The sequence below is a fragment of the Temnothorax americanus genome, unplaced genomic scaffold (genome assembly GCF_048541705.1).
Source record: "Temnothorax americanus isolate GAGA-0224 unplaced genomic scaffold, ASM4854170v1 Scaffold83, whole genome shotgun sequence".
Classification (NCBI taxonomy): domain Eukaryota; kingdom Metazoa; phylum Arthropoda; class Insecta; order Hymenoptera; family Formicidae; genus Temnothorax; species Temnothorax americanus.
In genome coordinates this window covers 361,405-385,685 of record NW_027509806.1, presented here as the reverse complement: position 1 = coordinate 385,685, position 24,281 = coordinate 361,405, and the positions used below count along the sequence as shown (strand labels likewise).

The window sequence follows — 24,281 nt, the reverse complement described above, 5'->3', positions numbered from 1 at the left end:
GCGTAGTCCGTTTTACTGGAACGCAAGAACAAGCTGCTCTTCTAGATACAGGGGCTCGTTATCAAAATTGATGGGCCTTGTAAATCATACTATACATTTAATTCATCAAGAGAAGATGGTGGCCGTTGCGCAATCTTAAATTTGGTATATGTATCTATATCACGCTCGTGTATAATATCGTATCTCATGTTATAGACTTTAATTTTATTTTCATTTAACAACAGCATATTATTTGTAGATTTATTAACAAATTAACTTGAATTATGATTTTGGGCTGTAAAAACACTTTTTGTTTATATTTTTGTGTATTTGCTATGTAATTCGCACATAGCTACTATATTTAAAATTAAAATTAATACAATAAAAATAGAAAATTTATATACAAAATAACTTATTATATCCAATATGTCCTAGCTTAGATAATAGAAATTGAAACTGCGATCAGCCTTCCGCTACAATACATCCATAAGGTAAAATAATCGTTCTGTTTTTTAGCTTAAAAAAAAATGCATTTTAAATAGAAAAGACACAGACACATTTATTTACATACATCTTTCATATTGCCACGGCACTGCTCCCTCGTTATTAAAATAACGACAAAATTTATTTCGAATTTCTATGCATTGTCGGGCACTCATGTTCGATCCACAGTTTGAGATGTCTCTGAATGCGCATCCATCTTCCATGATGACACGCCAAGACCCTGGTCTGAAGCCATTTGGACAGTGCGGATCATCGACATCGATCAAACCCGGAGGCACATATGCGTTCTCATCAATGTCCTGCCGGCGAAGCCAATTATGCAAACAAACAGTTGCTTGAACCATTAACTTTGCGTTATCAGGACTGGCGATAATTGGTTTTCTGTATACTCTCCATTGACTGGCGAGTATACCAAATACGTTTTCTATTATTCGTCTCGCACGACTCAGACGGTAATTGTACATTTCTTGCTCTGGTGTCAGTCCTCTACCTGGATACGGACGAAGCAAGTATGGCTTCAAAGGAAAGGCTTCATCTCCCACAAGACAGTATGGTAAAATTGGTCCTCCTTCTCCAAGCGCTGCTGGTTGTGGAATATTCATTCTACCTTCTTCGAACGCTTTCCCCATAGCACTTTCTTTGAAGACGCCACCATCACTTCGTCGTCCGTATGCCCCGATATCCACAAAACGTATTATATAATTTGCATCGCAGATAGCCATGAGAACTATGCTGTGACTGTGTTTATAATTATAAAACGCTGATCCAGCATTTTTGGGACACTAAAAGTAAGAATTGTTATTTCAAATTGTACTTCTTATTAAATTATATCGTATACCAACAATGATTTTACGTACTTGAATGGTGACGTGCTTGCCATCAATGGCTCCAATACAATGAACGAAATTCCATCTTTCGTTAAAATCATTGGCGATATTCACCCAGTCTCCTTCTTCCAGTCGACCCGAAAGAACTAAAGGGCATAAAACATCCCATATTGCTTTGCAGGTTTCATGGATGATATTACCCGCTGTTGTCACTCCCACGAGATATTGGTAGGACATCGATATCATGGAGTCCCCGGAAGCACACAAGATATCTATAATATTTAATATATAATATACCAATATTCACGCATTAAAAAAAAATGTATGACGTTGTTACGTTTATACACTACAAAAAACACTAAATTAAAAATTAAATTGGATCAAGCAAAACAAACCTCAATGTTAATGCCAACCGTTCAGCTGGTGAGATACTTTGTCGAATGACGTCCTGCTTTTGCAATCTTCGTCCAACCATGCCCAACAATTCTTCTAACTGAGTTGCGGTCATCCAAAAATAATTATGGAAACGTATGTCCTCCAATATTAACTTCGGGACCGACGCAAAGAAAAAACTATGTACATCACGATTTTCAAAAATGGGTGCTACCCAAAACCTTTTCTTCGCGTATCTTCTTTTCTTTTTCATTAAATATATAGCTGCAGCTGTAGCGGCTATGCGTCGTCGCCTTACAACCTCTGCTGCAACTGCAGCTGCCACTGTACGTCTATAATATTCAACGTACGCGATGTACTGTCTATAATAATTGGAGTACTCCATTTTTATTATACACAGTTCTTCTTTAGCTGTTCTACGCTGGCTTTACAGTGAGGTGGAGTGGGGATAAACGCCAGCTTTTCTTCGCTCCATGAAAATGATAGGGGCGATAGCGTTAGCTGTTCTACGCTGGCTTTACAGTGAGGTGGAGTGGGGATAAACGCTGGCTTTTCTTCGCTCGCATGAAATTTCAGCTTCACAGTCGACACAACACTACACATCCGTACTCAGCCTGAGGCTACTAGTCGGCTGTGTAAACTTGTGTTTTCTAGTGACAATTACTAACCACGGCGGCTATAAACGAGAGGCCGGCCTGTTTTCTTATGTTTATACGCGGAAAAGCTGGCAAATATGGACAAAGGCAACAAAACAAATATCGAGACTTATATTGAGGTAATTATCGTATTTAAATTATCATATATCACAATAATAAATGTTATTTGTTACAAATTTTTTTATTATATTCTATAAAATAAATTCAATATTCTGTTTGTTTTTTTTAATATTTGCAGGTTAGATATATTATTGCTGGATCAACTTTTATTTATATAATACTACAATGATATATATTGATATATTGATAATATTAAAATGCATATATATGTGCATGAGTGTGTGCGTGCGTATGTATGTACATGCGTGCGTGCGTTCTAGCGTGCGTGCGTGTGTATGTACATGCGTGCGTGCGTGCGTGTGTGTGTGTGTGTGTGTGTGTGTGTGTGTGTGTGTGTGTGTGTGTGTGTGTGTGTGTGTGTGTGTGTGTGTGTGTATTAATAATAATTTTGTTTTGAATTGTTTACAGACTGATTGCACGAGTTTTGTGTGTGCAGCATGTTTTTCACTTTTGCCGAATGGAGTAGAAATGTATCAACATGAATGCTTTGATGGAAAAACTATTTATTCGAATGAAGGGATGATTTATTGCTTAAGTGATGATAATAATGAAGAAACTTCCAATGAAAATGATTATAGCGTGAACGTAGATGATATTAATGTGGAACAAAACCCGTCTACCTTTCAATTAAAACATACTCCACTGTCTCCACCTAAAAAGCCTAACAAGAATGGTAAATTATTTCTATTTTATTTATTATACTCATGAGATTCGTTTCCTGTCTGCTTCAGAGATTTGCAAATATAATCTGATCACAGATATATATATATATATATATATCTGTGATCAGATTATACTTGCAAATCTGTGAATATAATTATATATATATATATAAGCTCCAATCGAAGAAACATAGAGCATCGAGGCATAACAAGGTGTTGATATGTTCATATATTCTATACTTAAGTAAAGAAATAACGAATTATAATGTATGTACATAAAGTTCATATACATATATTCTGACATAATAGACTGCGCGCCGCATATTTGTCGGATTTAAAACACAACTATCTTAGAACATTAATACCCTTTACTCCCCAGAATTAAATCGACATGATTTAATTGTTTAAAAAACTGTAAAGAATTTATTACAAAAAATATTACCTTAATTCATGCCCATATTTTACTTTTCAGTTTTTTAAACAATTAAATCATGACGATTTAATTTCGGGGAAGGAAGGGAATTAATGTTCCAAGATAGCGGTGTTTTAAGTCCGACAAATTTGCGGCGAGCAGTCTATTAAGTTGGAATATGTATATGTACAGTATGTACATTATAAATCGTTACTTCTTTACTTAAGTATATAATATATGATCACCAATACCTTGTTATGGCTCGATGCTCTATGTTTCTTCGATTTGATTTCTAATCTTGTGAACCTATTTATTATTATATTTATACAATATATAAACTGTTTTGCCATTGCAGTTGCTATGTGGACAGACAGCAGCAAGATGATTTATTGTTTAAGTGATGATGATGATAATGAAGAAACTTCCAATGAAATTGATTATAACATGAACGTAGATAATATTAATGTGGGACAAGAGCCATATACCTCTCAATTGAAACACACTCCACCTAAAAAACCTAACAAGAATGGTAAATTATTTCTATTTTATTTATTATATTTATGAGATTCGTTTCCTGGCTGCTTCAGAGATTTGCTTAATAAAGGTTGTTTTGCGCAAATAATGTGACATTGAAAAGAAATATATATATATATATATATATATATATAATAAATAGGTTGCCGGCCAATAACGAGCAATGTTAGACGTTAAAATTCAAAATTTATTAATTTAACAATTACAAATGGTACGTTTCGGCAACACTGTGCCTTCCTCAGCCAATTTTAACAATTAATTGAAATGCCACGAATCATGTGTCAAAAGTAACAAATTTCCACATCAAAATTTACATACAGATAACATTGAAATCTAAATTATTACATACTGATGAAGTCCTTAAAGTATTGATAAGGTGTATACTTGCTGAACAAAAATTCGGAATCGTTGTGTATCAATCTTAATTAAACGTCGAATGATAAAGTCCATGATTAATTCCTCAGTCGGCAGTGAGAACGAATCGAGTCAATCTGTGATTTTTTGTCCGTCACAAACAAGAGTCGATAATTACGATGAAAGTGTAAATGAGACCATAGCAAATTCGAGTTAGTAAAGTTTTCAGAAAGAACTGTATCGTGTCGAATCTTGTGTGTGACTGAGCATTTTCGTTCCGTGTCGGAATCGGTTGACAACAATGATGTAAATAGACCAATGTTTAACTCCCTATGAGTTGTTACTAAGTTCGTTTAGGATGTTAAAATAAGAACCATCCAGTAATTCAGTGTCTTTATTGGAATTAATACCATTTTTTTGTTCTTTGATGTGTATCATCTCTGATATTAGTCTCTTGTAGTAATTCGTTTCGAAATCTAAAATCTCCGGGTTGTTCCAATTAAAACTATGATTCAAATTAAATATATGTTCTGTAATGACTGAATGTCTGGATGGGTCCAATTTATAATTGTTTTTGTGTTCGTTGATTCTTGTTTTCAGTTGTCGCTTTGTTTGCCCCACGTAAGAGGCGTCGCAATCATTACATTTGATTTTATAAATTACATTGTTGTTCGAGCATAATGCATTGGTATCTTTATGTGTTTTGATAAACTTGTCCAATTTGTTGAGGACTCTATACCCTATTATATGTTCTTTTTTATCGAAAAGGTGTGCTGTTTTTTCAGAGATGTTGTTAATGAACGGAATAACAATAATTTTCCTTCTATTTTCTTCCGAGTCATTATCAACATTAACATTAGTGTCAACTCTATTCGCATTTTTGTTCTGCTTAAGTTTACCATCGAATAATGTCCTTAATCTTATGTTAATTCTCTTAAAGATCAAATCTATAGGATAACCGTTGTTCATTAGTATGTTAATACACAATTTTATGTTCTTTGCTTGGAATATAGGGTGGGACAATAGTATGGACCTGTCCACTAAACTGTATATCGTGCCAATTTTATGACACTCTGGATGGTTCGAATAGTAGGATAGATATCTACCAGAGAATGTATCCTTGTGATACCAATCTATGTGGATAGTGTCATTAATAATATGTAATTTTAGATCTAAAAAACTCAACGTACGGTCATTTTCATATTCGATTGTAAACTTCAGCCTATCATGGTAATTATTAAATTTATCTAGGATGTATTGAGCCTTGTCACGTGGAATCGACATAATTATGTCATCAACATAACGAAAATAAAACGGCAAATTGAAACCAATCGATTCCAAAATTGTTTCCTCTAAATCTTGCATAACCATGTCAGCTATAATTGGGGATAATGGAGATCCCATGGGAGTACCAAAAGTTTGTTTGTATATAGCGTTGTTAAAGTTAAAGTATGTGGATGACAAAATTAATTCAATGGCAATTAAAAATTCTTTTTTCGGTATGTTAGTGGCATTTCAATTAATTGTTAAAATTGGCTGAGGAAGGCACAGTGTTGCCGAAACGTACCATTTGTAATTGTTAAATTAATAAATTTTGAATTTTAACGTCTAACATTGCTCGTTATTGGCCGGCAACCTATTTATTATTTGACACACACGAGCTTGACCTTTAATTATATTTATACCCAGGCCTACAATGGGGGACTTTAGAAGTCATCGTTTACATTATTATTTTGGAAGACACTCTTCCACACTAGTGAAACAATGGATCGACACGAATTATAGAGTTATAAAATCCACATCCAAACTACATTTTCTTAAACTATGTAAACTTAATAATCTAATACCGTCACATTTAAATAATAATTTTAAGAACAAAATTAGTCTTTTCCACTCAAGATCTAAGAAAAAATTGGATAGCTTACTGGATAAGTTCAAAGGCAATACCCTGAATATCGAGATATTTAATTTACACAGAATAATTGATCACTTGCATAAGAAAGTCGCTTTCCTCTCCGACAGATTATCCAATACGTTACCTACATACATCTAGAATGACATGATCGTCCACTATAATAGACCTTTCGAAAACCTACAATGTAGATTAAAACACTCCAACAATAAAAAGCTTAATTGGCTCATTCATAATAAAAACTTAATTCGAATCAACTCATCGAAAGCAATTAGATTTTTTTCAATTATTAACAATAACAATTTCAACAATGTAAAATATGTCCGTAACAAACCGACCGGCAACCCAGACAACAATACAATAGAAACCTTTATTGAACCATCAGAATTTAACAACAGATCATTTGATCCCTTGGAACAAACCAATGACAAATGGTTTGTCAATCTTTCTAATATGGACATCCCTCAGGATGTCACTAAATTGTTGCAGTTTGGAAACAATTTCTGCCTCCCGAACAGCTTGAATAAAAAGAAAACTATACACGAGTTCATAAAAGACATAGAAGGTAACACGAAACGTAACAACATTAATAATCTACCAAGGGTTAGAAATGCTGTAATCCCACAATTACATAACTATTTATACTCCAAACCCACCACAAACATTGTTAACACAAAACTTTTAACCATGTATAAAATAACTCAAAGATTTTGTAAAGACAACCCAGATATTATTTTCACCCGTGCAGACAAGGGCAACATCACAGTCGCCATGAACAAGGAATATTACATTCAAAAAACGGAGAACATGTTACAGGATAAAAATACTTACACAATTTTGAAGAAAAATCCTGCAAAACAAATTGAGAATGACTGCAACAATTTATTCAAATCATGGTTCAAGAAAGAGTATATATCAAAAAAAGAATATTGTAGAATGCATTCCAGCGACGCACCACTGCCTAAAGCCTATGCCCTCCCTAAAATACACAAACCTAATCATCCGTTTAGAATAATTGTTTCTTCAATTGACACAGCTTTATATCCTCTTGCGAGTTTTTTACAAAAAATTATTTCTGATAACATACCAAAAACAAGAAGTTATGTGAATAATAGCTTTGACCTATACAGTACGCTCTCTGGTATGAAAGTTTCAAATTCTAATATTCTTATATCTTTAGATGCGACCTCGTTATTTACAAATATTCCTCTGAATCTAGCATTGGAGAGTATCAAAAAAAGATGGTCACATATTAGAGAAGGTACTAACATACCGAAAAAAGAATTTTTAATTGCCATTGAATTAATTTTGTCATCCACATACTTTAACTTTAACAACGCTATATACAAACAAACTTTTGGTACTCCCATGGGATCTCCATTATCCCCAATCAAGAGACACGGTAGTGTCTCGCGCCAAGTACACGCGGAGCGAGACCGACCGTGACTCTTTTACGCGACGCGACGGGTTGCGAGTACCCGAGATGTTGAGATCTCGATAACGAGTGAACGGATCAAGTTCTAAGTAGGCTTGATCGATAGCTTGGGGTCCAATTAGGGGGGGGTTTCTCTCATAATATTCCGCTACGTGCCTTACGAGCGGAGATATTGCGACGCAAAGTCCAAATGTGAAAATTTATTTTTAAGATACTCCTCCTAACGCTGCGATCTATCAGAGAAACGTCACTTTCACTTTTTCGACGCTGGCGGCGCAGGTATCGCCAGTTTCGATATCGCGCGCGTATTTCAAAATTAGGTCGATAAACTTATCGGTCAGGAGGAAGATTTCTATTTAAGTAAAAATTAGGTATATATATAAAATAAATATTGAGTCAACGGAAAAGTAGGTTCTCTATGCTTGGCAGAAAGTGCCGCTAGGGAATTTTTAAGTCGATTCTTATGAATCAAGCTTGAATTTGATGTCTATGTATCCCAGGTTGCCGATGACAAGGTCCAGATAGTGCGCTTTATAGTTTTCGGTGTCCAGGTGTAATAATACGTTAAATTCGATGTCTACGTGTCCCAGGTTGCCGATGACGAGGTCCACATAGTGCGCTCCGTAGTTTTTGGTGTCTACGTGTATTAATATCTTGAATTCGATGTCCACGTGTCCCAGGTTGCCGATGACGGGATCCAGATAATGCGCTTCATAGATTTCGGTGTCCAGGTGTAATAATACGTTGAATTCGATGTCTACGTGTCCCAGGTTGCCGATGACGAGGTCCACATAGTGCGCTCCGTAGTTTTTGATGTCCACGTGTATTAATATCTTGAATTCGATGTCCACGTGTCCCAGGTTGCCGATGACGAGGTCCACACAGTGCGCTTCGTAGTTTTCGGTGTCCAGGTGTAATCGTACGTTGAATTCGATGTCTAGGTGTCCCAGGTTGCCGATGACGAGGTCCACATAGTGCGCTCCGTAGTTTTCGGTGTCTACGTGTATTAATACCTTGAATTCGATGTCCACGTGTCCCAGGTTGCCGATGACGAGGTCCACACAGTGCGCTTCATAGTTTTCGGTGTCCAGGTGTAATAATACGTTGAATTCGATGTCTACGTGTCCCAGGTTGCCGATGACGAGGTCCACACAGTGCGCTCCGTAGTTTTTGGTGTCTACGTGTATTAATATCTTGAATTCGATGTCCACGTGTCTCAGGTTGCCGATGACGGGATCCAGATAATGCGCTTCATAGATTTCGGTGTCCAGGTGTAATAATACGTTGAATTCGATGTCTACGTGTCCCAGGTTGCCGATGACGAGGTCCACATAGTGCGCTCCGTAGTTTTTGGTGTCCACGTGTATTAATATCTTGAATTCGATGTCCACGTGTTCCAGGTTGCCGATGACGGGATCCAGATAATGCGCTTCATAGTTTTCGGTGTCCAGGTGTAATAATACGTTGAATTCGATGTCTACGTGTCCCAGGTTGCCGATGACGAGGTCCACACAGTGCGCTCCGTAGTTTTTGGTGTCTACGTGTATTAATATCTTGAATTCGATGTCCACGTGTCTCAGGTTGCCGATGACGGGATCCAGATAATGCGCTTCATAGATTTCGGTGTCCAGGTGTAATAATACGTTGAATTCGATGTCTACGTGTCCCAGGTTGCCGATGACGAGGTCCACATAGTGCGCTCCGTAGTTTTTGGTGTCCACGTGTATTAATATCTTGAATTCGATGTCCACGTGTTCCAGGTTGCCGATGACGGGATCCAGATAATGCGCTTCATAGTTTTCGGTGTCCAGGTGTAATAATACGTTGAATTCGATGTCTACGTGTCCCAGGTTGCCGATGACGAGGTCCACACAGTGCGCTCCGTAGTTTTTGGTGTCTACGTGTATTAATATCTTGAATTCGATGTCCACGTGTCTCAGGTTGCCGATGACGGGATCCAGATAATGCGCTTCATAGATTTCGGTGTCCAGGTGTAATAATACGTTGAATTCGATGTCTACGTGTCCCAGGTTGCCGATGACGAGGTCCACATAGTGCGCTCCGTAGTTTTTGGTGTCTACGTGTATTAATATCTTGAATTCGATGTCCACGAGTTCCAGGTTGCCGATGACGGGATCCAGATAATGCGCTTCATAGTTTTCGGTGTCCAGATGTAATCGTACGTTGAATTCGATGTCTAGGTGTCCCAGGTTGCCGATGACGAGGTCCACATAGTGCGCTCCGTAGTTTTCGGTGTCTACGTGTCCCAGGTTGCCGATGACGAGGTCCAGGTATCGCGCTCCGTAGTTTTCGGTGTCTAGGTGTAATAATACCTCGAATTTGATGTTCACGTGTCCCAGGTTGCCGATGACAAGATCCACATAGTGCGCTCCGTAGTTTTCGGTGTCTACGTGTATTAATATTTTGAATTCGATGTCCACGTATTCCAGGTTGCCGATGACGGGATCCAGATAGTGCGCTTCATAGTTTCCGGTGTCCAGGTGTAATCGTACGTTGAATTTGATGTCTACGTGTCCCAGGTTGCCGATGACAAGGTCCACATATTGCGCTCCGTAGTTTTCGGTGTCTACGTGTATTAATACCTTGAAATTGATGTCTAGGTGTTTTAGGTTGCTGATGACGAGGTCCACATAATGCGCTTCATAGTTTTTGGTGTCTAGGTGTATTAATAACTTTAAATCTGAATGGGTGCGTTCAGCCGATACTCCGCTAGCCTAGCAATCGTGAGCAGTTGCTCGTTTTTGCTCGTTTCTTCTCTTTTTAATCCAGTAAGTCAAAAAAGAGGAAACGAGCGAAAACGAGCGACTGCTCACGATTGCTAGGCTAGCAAAGTATCGGCTTAACGCACCCAATGTAGGACACGTAGATATCGAATTCGAGGTATTAATACATGTAGACACCGAAAACTACGAAGCGCACTATGTGGACCTCGTCATTGGCAACTTGGAACACGTGGCCATCAAATTCAAGGTATTAATACACCTGGACACCGAAAACTATAGAGCGCGCTATGTGGACCTCGTCATCGGCAACCTGGGACACCTAAACATTGAATTCAAGCTTGATTCATAAAAATCGACTTAAAATTTCCCTAGCGGCAGAATTAAAATTATGTCATGACATAATAAAAATCGCTGAATTAAAATTATGTCTAAACATAATAAAAATTGGACAAAAATTATGTTTAGACATAATAAAAATTGGATGAATTAAAATTATGTCTGACGTAAAAATAATTATCAAAAATATCGATACCTGAAGATATCGGTACATATACAGTGGCGAACAACATTCAGTAAGACACGCAAATAAAAATAAATAAAGAATTTTACAGTTAACGACTTATTAACAATAATCATGCTTTATTGCGATTATGTTTTATGTTGAAATTGAAAAATATATACAAGGTGTACAACTAAAAGGGTTACAGATTATTATTTTTAAAAAACTGAGCAAAATATTAAATTGTTGTTTTCTTTAGAAATAATAGTTCGTAACACTTTTAGCTTCATACCTTGTATTATATACGGTTTATGAAATTATAAGATATATTGTTTATAAGATTAAGTTGCGTAACACTACAAAAAGGCGTGATATCCGTACAAAATTACCTTTTTAAAAAAAAGGTAAAATGAGCGCCAAGTACACGCATAATAGTGTATATGTATTATGTTGTTACCCTGTTATGTTGTTACCTCGAAAAAAACAAAGTGGTAGTATTATACCTCCAAATAGCTTTATCCTGTACATACTGTTTATACAATGCGTAATATACTACAAAAAGGCGTGATATCCGCACAAAATTACCTTTTTTAAAAAAAGGTAAAAAAAGGCGCCAAGTACACGTATAGTAGTGTATATGTTGTTACCTAAAAAAAAAAGAAAGTGGTAGTATTATACCTCGAAAAAACCTAAGTAACAAGTGTTAGATCTTTATATCTCGAAAAATCTCGAAAAAATCTAAGCAGTAGTATCTTTATTTCCGAAAAATTATAACCCAAGTGATACACGTCACAAAATTATGTTACCTTATCAAAAAGAAGAGTCGCGCTTCAAGTGATCTATTACAATTACAAAAAAGAAATGATATCTCTTTAAGTTAGAGCGCCAATTACAGAGAGAACATGTATATTGCCTCAAAAAATAATTGTTGCACTACATTGAAAAATCTTTACATTGTGTCAATTAGAAAAGAATGTATAATAACAATTTTATAAGATTAAAAAATTTTATTTAAATTTAACAAGGGAATACAAGATATTTAAATACAAAGTTATTTACATGTGTATTTTTTAATGGCCACAAAGAATTACAGAAGTAACAGTACAAAATAAAAATATTTTATTAAAATACATAAATTTTTCTTGTAAAAAAACTTGGCGCTGCTAGACCTTGAAATTTTAAATAAATAAATAAACTTATTCTATACTTAATTATAAGCCGCATTATCCGCCGTCCGCGTAGTCACGCACACCCATATCACTCACTCCCACATCCACGCTGATAATCATTTAATATTACTCCCATTGTATTCTTTTCTGAATTATTTTTATTTATTGTTGTTTTTATTTATTTAAAAGGTCTAGCAGCGCCAAGTTTTTTTACAAGAAAAATTTATGTATTTTAATAAAATATTTTTATTTTGTACTGTTACTTCTGTAATTCTTTGTGGCCATTAAAAAATACACATGTAAATAACTTTGTATTTAAATATCTTGTATTCCCTTGTTAAATTTAAATAAAATTTTTTAATCTTATAAAATTGTTATTATACATTCTTTTCTAATTGACACAATGTAAAGATTTTTCAATGTAGTGCAACAATTATTTTTTGAGGCAATATACATGTTCTCTCTGTAATTGGCGCTCTAACTTAAAGAGATATCATTTCTTTTTTGTAATTGTAATAGATCACTTGAAGCGCGACTCTTCTTTTTGATAAGGTAACATAATTTTGTGACGTGTATCACTTGGGTTATAATTTTTCGGAAATAAAGATACTACTGCTTAGATTTTTTCGAGATTTTTCGAGATATAAAGATCTAACACTTGTTACTTAGGTTTTTTCGAGGTATAATACTACCACTTTCTTTTTTTTTTAGGTAACAACATATACACTACTATACGTGTACTTGGCGCCTTTTTTTACCTTTTTTTAAAAAAGGTAATTTTGTGCGGATTATAGCTGACATGGTTATGCAAGATTTAGAGGAAACAATTTTGGAATCGATTGGTTTCAATTTGCCGTTTTATTTTCGTTATGTTGATGACATAATTATGTCGATTCCACGTGACAAGGCTCAATACATCCTAGATAAATTTAATAATTACCATGATAGGCTGAAGTTTACAATCGAATATGAAAATGACCGTACGTTGAGTTTTTTAGATCTAAAATTACATATTATTAATGACACTATCCACATAGATTGGTATCACAAGGATACATTCTCTGGTAGATATCTATCCTACTATTCGAACCATCCAGAGTGTCATAAAATTGGCACGATATACAGTTTAGTGGACAGGTCCATACTATTGTCCCACCCTATATTCCAAGCAAAGAACATAAAATTGTGTATTAACATACTAATGAACAACGGTTATCCTATAGATTTGATCTTTAAGAGAATTAACATAAGATTAAGGACATTATTCGATGGTAAACTTAAGCAGAACAAAAATGCGAATAGAGTTGACACTAATGTTAATGTTGATAATGACTCGGAAGAAAATAGAAGGAAAATTATTGTTATTCCGTTCATTAACAACATCTCTGAAAAAACAGCACACCTTTTCGATAAAAAAGAACATATAATAGGGTATAGAGTCCTCAACAAATTGGACAAGTTTATCAAAACACATAAAGATACCAATGCATTATGCTCGAACAACAATGTAATTTATAAAATCAAATGTAATGATTGCGACGCCTCTTACGTGGGGCAAACAAAGCGACAACTGAAAACAAGAATCAACGAACACAAAAACAATTATAAATTGGACCCATCCAGACATTCAGTCATTACAGAACATATATTTAATTTGAATCATAGTTTTAATTGGAACAACCCGGAGATTTTAGATTTCGAAACGAATTACTACAAGAGACTAATATCAGAGATGATACACATCAAAGAACAAAAAAATGGTATTAATTCCAATAAAGACACTGAATTACTGGATGGTTCTTATTTTAACATCCTAAACGAACTTAGTAACAACTCATAGGGAGTTAAACATTGGTCTATTTACATCATTGTTGTCAACCGATTCCGACACGGAACGAAAATGCTCAGTCACACACAAGATTCGACACGATACAGTTCTTTCTGAAAACTTTACTAACTCGAATTTGCTATGGTCTCATTTACACTTTCATCGTAATTATCGACTCTTGTTTGTGACGGACAAAAAATCACAGATTGACTCGATTCGTTCTCACTGCCGACTGAGGAATTAATCATGGACTTTATCATTCGACGTTTAATTAAGATTGATACACAACGATTCCGAATTTTTGTTCAGCAAGTATACACCTTATCAATACTTTAAGGACTTCATCAGTATGTAATAATTTAGATTTCAATGTTATCTGTATGTAAATTTTGATGTGGAAATTTGTTACTCTTGACACATGATTCGTGGCATTTCAATTAATTGTTAAAATTGGCTGAGGAAGGCACAGTGTTGCCGAAACGTACCATTTGTAATTGTTAAATTAATAAATTTTGAATTTTAACGTCTAACATTGCTCGTTATTGGCCGGCAACCTATTTATTATTTGACACACACGAGCTTGACCTTTAATTATATATATATATATATATATATATATATATATATATATATATTGTGACGTTGCGGCCCGCCGCTTCGTGGCAGCGCCCCGCCGCCGTCACAAGGCGCGGAAATTTGCGCCCAGGGACGAGCCAGAGAGGCGACGACGAGATCTCCAGAGGCCAAAAAGTCGATATTGTTTCCGCGTTTTGACTATTCTTTTATTTTCATGTATAAATTGTAATGCGCACGGCGCCTCACCCACACCACGGCGAATCTTCGAGGGAGTACCGATAACGAGAGGGGTCCGGGAGGAACAAGGACCGAGGAGGGGTGGCGAAAGCGGGAGCTACATGGATCACGGGCGGCGAGAGCAACGCGGCAGGCGTGCGGCGAATGAGGCAGCGATGGACAAGGCCGCCGATAGCGGGGCCCCAGGCGCCTGAGGACAACCCGGCCTCAGCAATCTGCCTTCACGAATTACCGGCCCGCGGGGTGACTGATCACCGCCCCGAGGTCAAACCGGAAGCACACCGGCTAGAACCAAGTCCAGTCCGCTGTCCAGGGACAAATTGAAGGAGTCGCTACGCCGCCGAGGGACCATTGCGCGCCCCCGAAGGATCCCCCTTACGACGATCCTGCTTTAGAATATCGCGCGAGCTTGCAAGCTCGCTCTCGATTGGTTGGCACGCCCCTACGGAGGGGGGTGCCGCATCGATTCCGCTATCGAGCGAATCTAGCGAGACACTCTCTGGTCGTCCGTCGGCGAGTCCGAACGTTCTTCGTAAGATACGCTATAGCCACCCCGGATCGGAAAATCTGTTACGCTGCGACGATCCTCCGTACGAGGTGACGGCGAGGAGCCCTACGAGGAGACATCACATCGGTGAGGTTGCCCGCAGTAATTAATCTCGAGATGTAACGCCACGACGCCGCCCTCCGGGGCACGCTCTCGTCCGGAAAAACGTTGTAACATCGCGACGCGTACGGTTCCTTGAGACCGCGTATCGAATGGCGATCGACAGCGAGAGCGAAGGGCCTCGGGATGGTATCGTGGCCGCGGAATTGAGATAAAGACGCGATTGCAAGCCTCTGGAGATACCGGAAATAAGTTGGCGCTGCAAGTTCATATTTTTAAATTTACTATAGCTCAAACGATTGCTCCCTAATTGCTCCCTCAGAATCGACTATTGCTCCCCTTTTAAGATTATTATTTTTTGAGATATTTAATAAAAACGAAAAATTTCTAATTTTTATTAAAAAACATATTTATAATAACTCTATGCAACTTTATAGGGCATAGAACGATTGCTCCTTCATTGCTCCTTATTGCTCCATCATAATTTTAATAATTTATTGCATTTTTATTGAAAAAATAACAAATTAATCATTTCAGTATCGGCCGCCTATTGTAACTATGGCTCGGCAGCGCATGCGCATGCTACCATGACTATGCGCATGCGCGATGGTATCTGTTAAAGCTTTTACGAATACCATAGCGCATGCGCGTATGGCTTCTGCTTTCTGCTCATGGCTCCTGCAATTTTATGTGCTTCCATCTTAACTATTTCTCGCTTCGCTCTATTGGGATTTTTAATCGCTCCATTCGTATAATTAATTTTGTATGATATTTTAGCAGAGAACTGTTTATTTTCTTGGAAAAATACATTTTTCACAGTCTTTTGCAAGTATATCCAACATAAAACGATTACTCCCTAATTGCCCACCTGTCAGCATTGTGCATGAGCCCTTATTGACGTTAGTCTTAGGGTGCCATTACATGGAGCTCGGAAACGCGGAAACGCGGAAGCGCGGAAGACAAAATTTACTAGATTTCCGTCGATCCGTTCCGTCTGTTTTGAATGCCTTATATTACATGGAGCATATTTTGAGCGGAAAAGCGGAACGGAGAATTATAAAATATTAATTTTTAACGGTATTTATTGATTAAAATGCTTGTATTCAATAGATAAGCTGAAAAGATAAGCATATTAATAAAAATTGCAATGAATTACGTGAACACAATTTTAAGAAATGAATACAAATGTCTATTTGTCACTATACTGTTCCGCTTTTCCGCGCAAATTGTGCTCCATGTAATATAAGGAGAAACAAACTCGCGGAACGAACGCGTCAGCCATACATAATACACGATAATAGCGGATTCCGCTTTTCCGTTCAAACGTGCGGGACTCAACTCGCGGAAACGCGGAATCTAGTTACTATCCTGTTCCGCGCTTCCGCGTTTCCGCGTTTCCGCGCTCCATGTAATGGCACCCTTAGTTTCCACGCGTCGCGTCATCTGTCGTTAAAGCCTCTTGCACAATGCCAGGCAACAGGCAATAGGAACAGGGAATAGAAATCAGAAATCATGTATAAATGCAGAATAAACAGTGACACAATCAATAGACACAGAGTTTCGTGTTTACGATAATTCGAGTACGAGTAATTTCCCCTAGGGCCGAAATATACGATAGGCACAACCATCTAATATCATCATGCTTTATGACAACTCAATGCTGTCTTGAGGTGCCACTGAGTTGAGTTAAGTTAGGTTACTTGACAGCAATAACCTAAAAGTGTGCAATAACCTTGAAGGTACAATATAAATAATTTCATAAAATTTTACAATTGAAACATTTAATTATAATTCTAACCTATTTATGAAATCTTATTTTAATAGGTTTTATAGAGAAAATGTCTGCAAATACAGAAAGATGTACGACACAAACAAACGATGTTGGTATGTACTATGTATATATCTTCTTAATAAATATATAATTATACATAAGTTTATTATTGTGTTTTCAAATAGTAAATATATTTTTTAATTTAGTTAACAGCAGAGTCCAGTGGACCGATGCTATAATAAAGCTACTATTAGCAGAAGTCCAGATACACAAAGAATCTAGTTCACTGATGAATAAACAAGTATGGAAAAGTATTGCTGAATCCATTAATACTCATGGGTACAATTTAACTGCAGATAACTGTTATATTAAATGGACTGGTATGAAGAAAAAGTATAAAACTATTAAAGATGCAAAGAATCAAACTGGTACAGGAAAACAAACTTGGGAGTACTTTGATATTCTGAATGACATCTTAGGAAAAAATCCTGCTGTTGCACCGTTGTCTATTGCATCAAATTTACGTGGTTTTATAATAAATAATTCATCGGATGAGGAACAATGTAAAGAAAACGAACAAAATGAAATGAATATCGCATCAACATCGACCAACATTTTACAGAACAGACGGATAAGAAAAAGAAAATATAAAACACCTGTTTGGATGGAAGAATTAATAAAACAGAGAGAAAAGCATCATGAAGAAAATTATACCCAGAGAGCGACTTTTATCTTTATTAGAAAAACGTTATAAAAGAGACTAATAAGATATTAATAAAAAACAGAGTATAAGTATAAGTATAAACACGTTATATTTTAGATATTGATGGAAACAATTTATTTTTAGTTACGTTAAGTAAGAAAGTAAATTCTTTATTTAAAGGTACAAAAGATGTGATATTAACATTAATATTGTGAAATGTAAGTTGTGTTTATAGAGTTTTAGTTTCAGATTGTTTACTTAAAAGTACATTTAGTTACTATTTTTATTACAACAAAATAATCTCTTATGTTTTTGGCAAATATAGTCATATCTTATGTAATTTGAGACTGTCTATATTATAGATAAAAAAAAGGTTATTGTTATATTCAATTATTCACATAAGTTTCTATAAAATTGTGTTTCTATAAGAATATATAATATGCATTTTTTAGGATATTAAGAGATATATATATTTAATATAACTATATTATACACTTAATATTATTGATTCTTTGTTTTGGAACAATTCTGAGTTTATTTTAAAGTTATGTCACGTTATATGTATTGAAGTTACATTTAATAAATATTTTAAATATGATTTTATATATATATATATACTGTGACGTTGCGGCTCGCCGCCTTGTCGCGGCGCCCCGCCGCCGTCACAAGACGCGGAATTTCGCGCCCAGGGACGGACCAGGGAGGCAACGGCGAGATCTCCAGGGGTCGTAATTAATTGCGTTTCCACATTCTGATGACGTTCTTTTTTTTGCAATGTAATACGCGCGGCACCTCACCCACACCACGGCAAACCTTCGAGGGAGTACGTGGCGAGGGAAATCAAGGACGATCGATGACCCGGGAGGGGTGGCAAACGCGGAAGCAGCAGAGATCGCGGGCTGGCGAGAGCAGCGCGTCAGGCGGCACGTGCGGCAGCGACGGACGAGGCCGCCGATAGCGGGGCCCCAAGCGCTTGGGTGAACACCCGGCTCCAGCAAATGATCTCTACAAAACATCGACCTACGGGGTGACTGATCACCGCCCCAGGGTCAAACCGGAGACACACCGGCGAGAACCGAATTCCGTCCGCTGCTAAGGACAGAAAGAATTGAGGAGTCGCACGCCGCCGAGGGACCGCTGCACGCCCCCGAAGGATCTCGTATCGACAGCACTGCGCCGGGACACCGCGGGCTTGCAAGCTCGCGCCCGATTGGCTCGCGCGCCCCTCAGGAAGGGGTACCGTATCGATTCCGCAATCGAGCGGGTCTAGCGTTTTCACTCTCTGGTCGTCCGTCGGCGAGATACGTTTCGTAAGATACGCGATAGCCACCCCGAGTCGGGTATTTCGATATTTGTCTGGAGGATCGAGGATCGTGGTGGAAGGCGACGGCGAGGAGCCCAGGAGGAGGCGTATTCCTGGTGAGGTTGCCCGTAAATCGCGATATGTAAAGCCACGACACCGCCCTCCGGTACACGCTCTCGCTCGGGATAACGTACGTTAAGATTGAGTGTAATTTCGCGATCGATAACGAGAGCGAAGGGCCTCGGGATGGTATCGTGGAAGCGGAACCGTGGTACAAGCGTTGTGGCGAATCCCTGGAGATCGCGATAGGCGTTAAGGCGTTCGATATCGCGAGTATATTGCGTTGTCCTCGCGACCTGGGTGTACGGCCGCATACGGGCCGGTAGTTCGTCAATTGCGTTACCGTTTCTTCGCGTCGGGAAATTCTGGTGTTCGAGCGTCGGTGTTAACGTATCGATCGGTGTTCGGATCTCGTTATTACGGGTTGATAATTGTGCTCTCGCGTTGAGAAACTTTGCGTCCGGTATTACTTGCGTTGCGTCCTATACTCGCGTTAAGAAATTACCGGCGTTCACACGCTTCGTGCGTTTAGATGTTAATTGCGTAGTTCTTCCTGGCGTTCCGTGGATATTAGATACGCACTTCGAGTTAACGGTGGTGTGGCCTTCTCCACACTTGGCGCCCAACATGCGATATCGCGACTTGCTTGGTTAAATGACTCGGCGCCTTCCCGTTGCGCCCGAGCCGAATATCTCGCGTTAAGTTAAGATATTATTGCGACAGAGTTTTCGTACGGTTCCGGATGTGGTTTTCACGCAATCCAAGCGTGACGTGCCCTTTTCTCGCTACATTTTGCGTTGAACCTCACTCTCGTGAGCGATGCTAAGTGTAGCATTCTTGCGTGTTATAATTTCCGACTCAAATTATTAATTGTTCGAGGATAGAACCTTCAGCGTGTTTATTAGAGACCCAATTAATACTCCGTGGGTGTCTCGCGTCCGCATTAATATTGATTTTGTTAAATGAATCTCGACACCCCGCCACCGGCTATTCTTGATTTAATTGTCGAATTTATCTTGTGTTTGATCGAAGCCGGATGGATAAACGTTGTTATTTTCTCGACAACCAGTACTCAATAAATGATATTCTTTGTTATCTGACTGAGTATGAAATTAACGTGTCACCCCGCCGAGTACCGCGCCGCCCTTCATTAACCCCGCCCGTGATTAGGTCAAGCTAGCCGATTCCACGCACCTCCACACTTCGTTTCGCGTCTCGTTTAGGTTTTCGTGATCTCGTGGACGCGAAGGTACGCGTCTAGCGCCCAACCTTCGGAATATTTCGTGGAGTATCGGAGGTGCGAGGAAATCACTGGAGAGGCCAACCATCCCGCTCTCCTAAGTCCTTTTGATCCGGCTCACGTCCCGGAGCGGTCCGGGAGTGCAAAAAGTCGTGACAATACACGTGTATGTATGTATAGGAATGTTGCTAGTTCATATGTATCATCAGTCTCATCTTCCTTTTTATTTCTTTTATATTTATATTTATTAAAAAATTTATATTTATTATGAAATATATCATAATTTTGCTAACATAAAATTTACATTTATGTAAACTTTTTTTTATTATATTACATTGTTTTATAATTTTTATATTATTTCTATAATCAAATTATGTTTGTTTAACTTTTCTGTATGTACGAGCATATATACAAGATGTTTGATGGTAACTGTTAAGTATACATATAAATTTAATCATTTTGAATAAGAAAATTCTGTACTATTTTGCAAGTCACTATGTAAAATTTTGAATTATTATTTACTGAAAATGACCACGTTTAAACTTTTATAATTAGTAAAATTACAGAATTACTCGAAAATTTGTGTACTTGTTTGAAAAATAGTACAGGACATTTTTGTTCAGAATGATTTAACGGTTGTTGAATTTAACGGCAAATTTAAGGTTTTAAATTCAGTATAGTGATGTCTGTTTTATGTATATAAATATATATTTATGGTAAGAATGTTCCTTACATGTAAAAACAATTTTATAGTAAATTAGCGATAATATTTCTTTTTTCTTCTCCATTTCTAAATACGTTATTTTGAATTTCTATTGCGTCATATACATCTTCATCCATAAGTTCATCTTCATTTTCTATGCATATATTATGTAAAATGCAACAAGTAATAATAACTAAGGGTATCATATCTGTATTGTACATGTAAATATATTTTAACTTTCTAAATCGTCCTTTTAATGTTCCAAAAGCACGCTCAATGACTACACGTGTTTTTGAGTGTTTTGTGTTAAACCTTTTTTGTATGTTGTTTAAATGACCGTTATCTCTATATGGAGTTAACATATAACTTGACAGAGGATATGCTGAATTAGCTAAAAAATGGTACTGATTTTGAAAGTACCTATTTTCATCTTGTGTTATTAATGTTCTAATGTCACTTAAACGCCATACTCTTGCGTCATGAACGCTACCACACATTCCTGTAAAAACATCTATAAATCGTAATGTATAATCACATATTCCTTGTAAAACTATTGAATGATACCCTTTGCGATTAATATAATTTTCAGAATTTTCTATAGGCGCACTTATTGCTATATGGGAACCGTCAATCGCACCAATTACTCCAGGAAAATCATGTAATTTGCGAAATTCTTTTTCAAAGATAGCCATTTTATGATGTTCAGGCCATTTAATATATCGGTGGGCATCTTCAGTTAGTAGCATTGCAACCTTAAATACACATTTCCAAACAGTATCCTTGGATATGCCAAATCAATCAGCAACTGATCTGAAAAATTTATATATATGTATGTATGCGTGTGTGCGTACGTGTGTATAGGTATACGCACAAGCATAAATTCTGTATAATCAAAATAATTGAACAAATTTAGCATATTGCTAATGCAACTTTATAAGAAATACTTTTATTTTCTTATGAAGAATACTACAAACTAATAATTAAAGGTATTATAAAAATGTTTTTGAAGATTAAGGGGAGATGGACGAGGATAAAGCGGTGGAGGCGAGGGTATGGATACAGACGAGGACGAGGGCCATAGGAAGAAAGGGGAGTAAGAGGGATGCAAGAGGAGCGAGGACGGAATAGGAAGGAGATTATCCAAGATGGAGCGCGAGGGGAGAACAATAGCAGAGGCAGTCGAAAGGATTGTGGAGGACAAAGTAAGAAAGATATTGAGGGAAAAGAGAGAAGGAAGACGATAGAAAAAAAAGATGAGGGGATGGAGGAACTAGAGGAGAAAGTAAGGAGATTAGAGAGAAAGGTAGAAAGATTGGAGCAAGGTGGAGGCAAAAGGAAGAGGGAGGATAGCGAGGAGAGTGGGGCGGGAAAGAAAAAATGATGGACAGGGGAGGGCGAAAGGAACGAGGACGAATAAGAAAAAAAACGTGATTATAAGGGTTGAGAAGGAGAAAGGGGGAGGTAAGGAGTCAAATTGGGAGAAAGTGAAGGAGCTTTTCACGGAAGGGTTGAAGGTGAAGGTGATGGTAAGAGAGGTGATAGTTGTGGGGCAGAGAAGAGGGTGGCTGACAATACTGATGAAGCTGGAAGATGAGAAGGAGAAGTGACGGGTGTTGGAGGCGAAAAGAAAGGCAGGGAGCAGTATAGGGGTAAAGCGGGGAGCACACATTTCTGCATAACGCATAATGCGTAAGCATAAGAAAATTGATTGGCCCATACACATGTGCATAAGGAAATAGACCAATCAATAAAATCATTATTCTATTTAATATAATTCTATTTAAAAGAAAAGTTTATAATTTAAATAATTACAAATAAAGATTACAATCAAGGTAATCAAATTTTTTTTCAAAAGCTACATAATATTTTTATAGAAAATTTTTAAAAATAAAAATTTAATAAAAAGCTAATTTTATAGCTAAATACATTTTTAACACACAAAGAAGTGGTGCAACATTTTAAGAAAAATGAAAATTGTGTACGTGATACTACCTTGTGTTATGGACCCCTATCGAACTAGCCCCCCGCCACTCTCAAAAATAAAAAAACAAATAGCATAAAATTACGAGCTATTTACGAGCTTTCCAAACAGCCCCAAAACTGATGCAGTTCAAAAAAGAAATGTTAAAAAAAATAAAAATACACTATATTACGAATATATTGTCAAAAATTCCTAAACTAAGTTCTTAAAATATGCCTATTCCAATTATTAAAGTGCAATCCCTTTCCAATAAAACCACCACGTATTTCCACGGTACAAGAGATAACTACACTTAAAATTAAAAAAAAAAAACTAATTTTTTGCAACAAAATATTTATCGATTTATGAGCTCGCAAAATACGCATCATTTTTAAATTATTGAGCTGCAACCCTTTTTCAATAAAACCACCCTAAGTTTCCCTGGTACAAAAGAGAACTACGCCTAAAATAAGGAAAAGTAATTAGTTTGCAACAAAATATTATTTAATGATTTATGAGCTCGTAAAATACGTTTTTTTTAATTATTGAGCTGCAACTCTTCTCAATAAAACCACCCCAAGTTTTCCTGGTACAAGAGAGAACTACGCTTAAAATAAAGAAATCTAATTATTTAGTAATAAAACATTATTTATCGATTTATGAGCTCACAAAATACCTATTTCTTAATTATTTTAATTTATTAAAATATAAAAAATTACTGTAAATATTTTCTTATTGTTAATTTTATATTTATAGATGTATATATAGGTAATTATAAAATTATTCTTTTATATTTTTTTCAATAAGAAAATTGTTAAATGTTGTATTTAGAATTACACACGCGCACACAAAAAAATATATATATATATGTAATTTTATAATTATCTATGTTTGATATAAAAGTAACCACCCGAATAGGGGGGGGGGGTAGATTAGATCAAACTGAAAAGAAAAGTCTCGTACCATTTTGCAAAATTCGCAATGGTTAACGAGTTATTAAATAAAACGTCTGAGCGAATGAGCGCACAAGCAAAGGAGCGATAGAGGCGGGCCTCGGCGGCTGGCTGGGCTGGCAGGGTGCCCGGCGCGCGGC

The 24,281-nt window shown here is 37.0% G+C and overlaps 1 pseudogene across 1 annotated transcript; it reads left to right on the top strand.

Annotated features, from left to right (window-relative positions):
- Positions 1-2,336: 2,336 nt before the first annotated feature.
- LOC143907560 (uncharacterized) lies at positions 2,337-18,520 on the top strand (annotated as a pseudogene). Its single transcript, XR_013259887.1, has 5 exons — positions 2,337-2,478; positions 2,888-3,152; positions 3,909-4,082; positions 17,273-17,332; positions 17,426-18,520. The product of XR_013259887.1 is annotated as an uncharacterized LOC143907560 (transcript).
- The last annotated feature ends 5,761 nt before the right edge of the window (positions 18,521-24,281 follow it).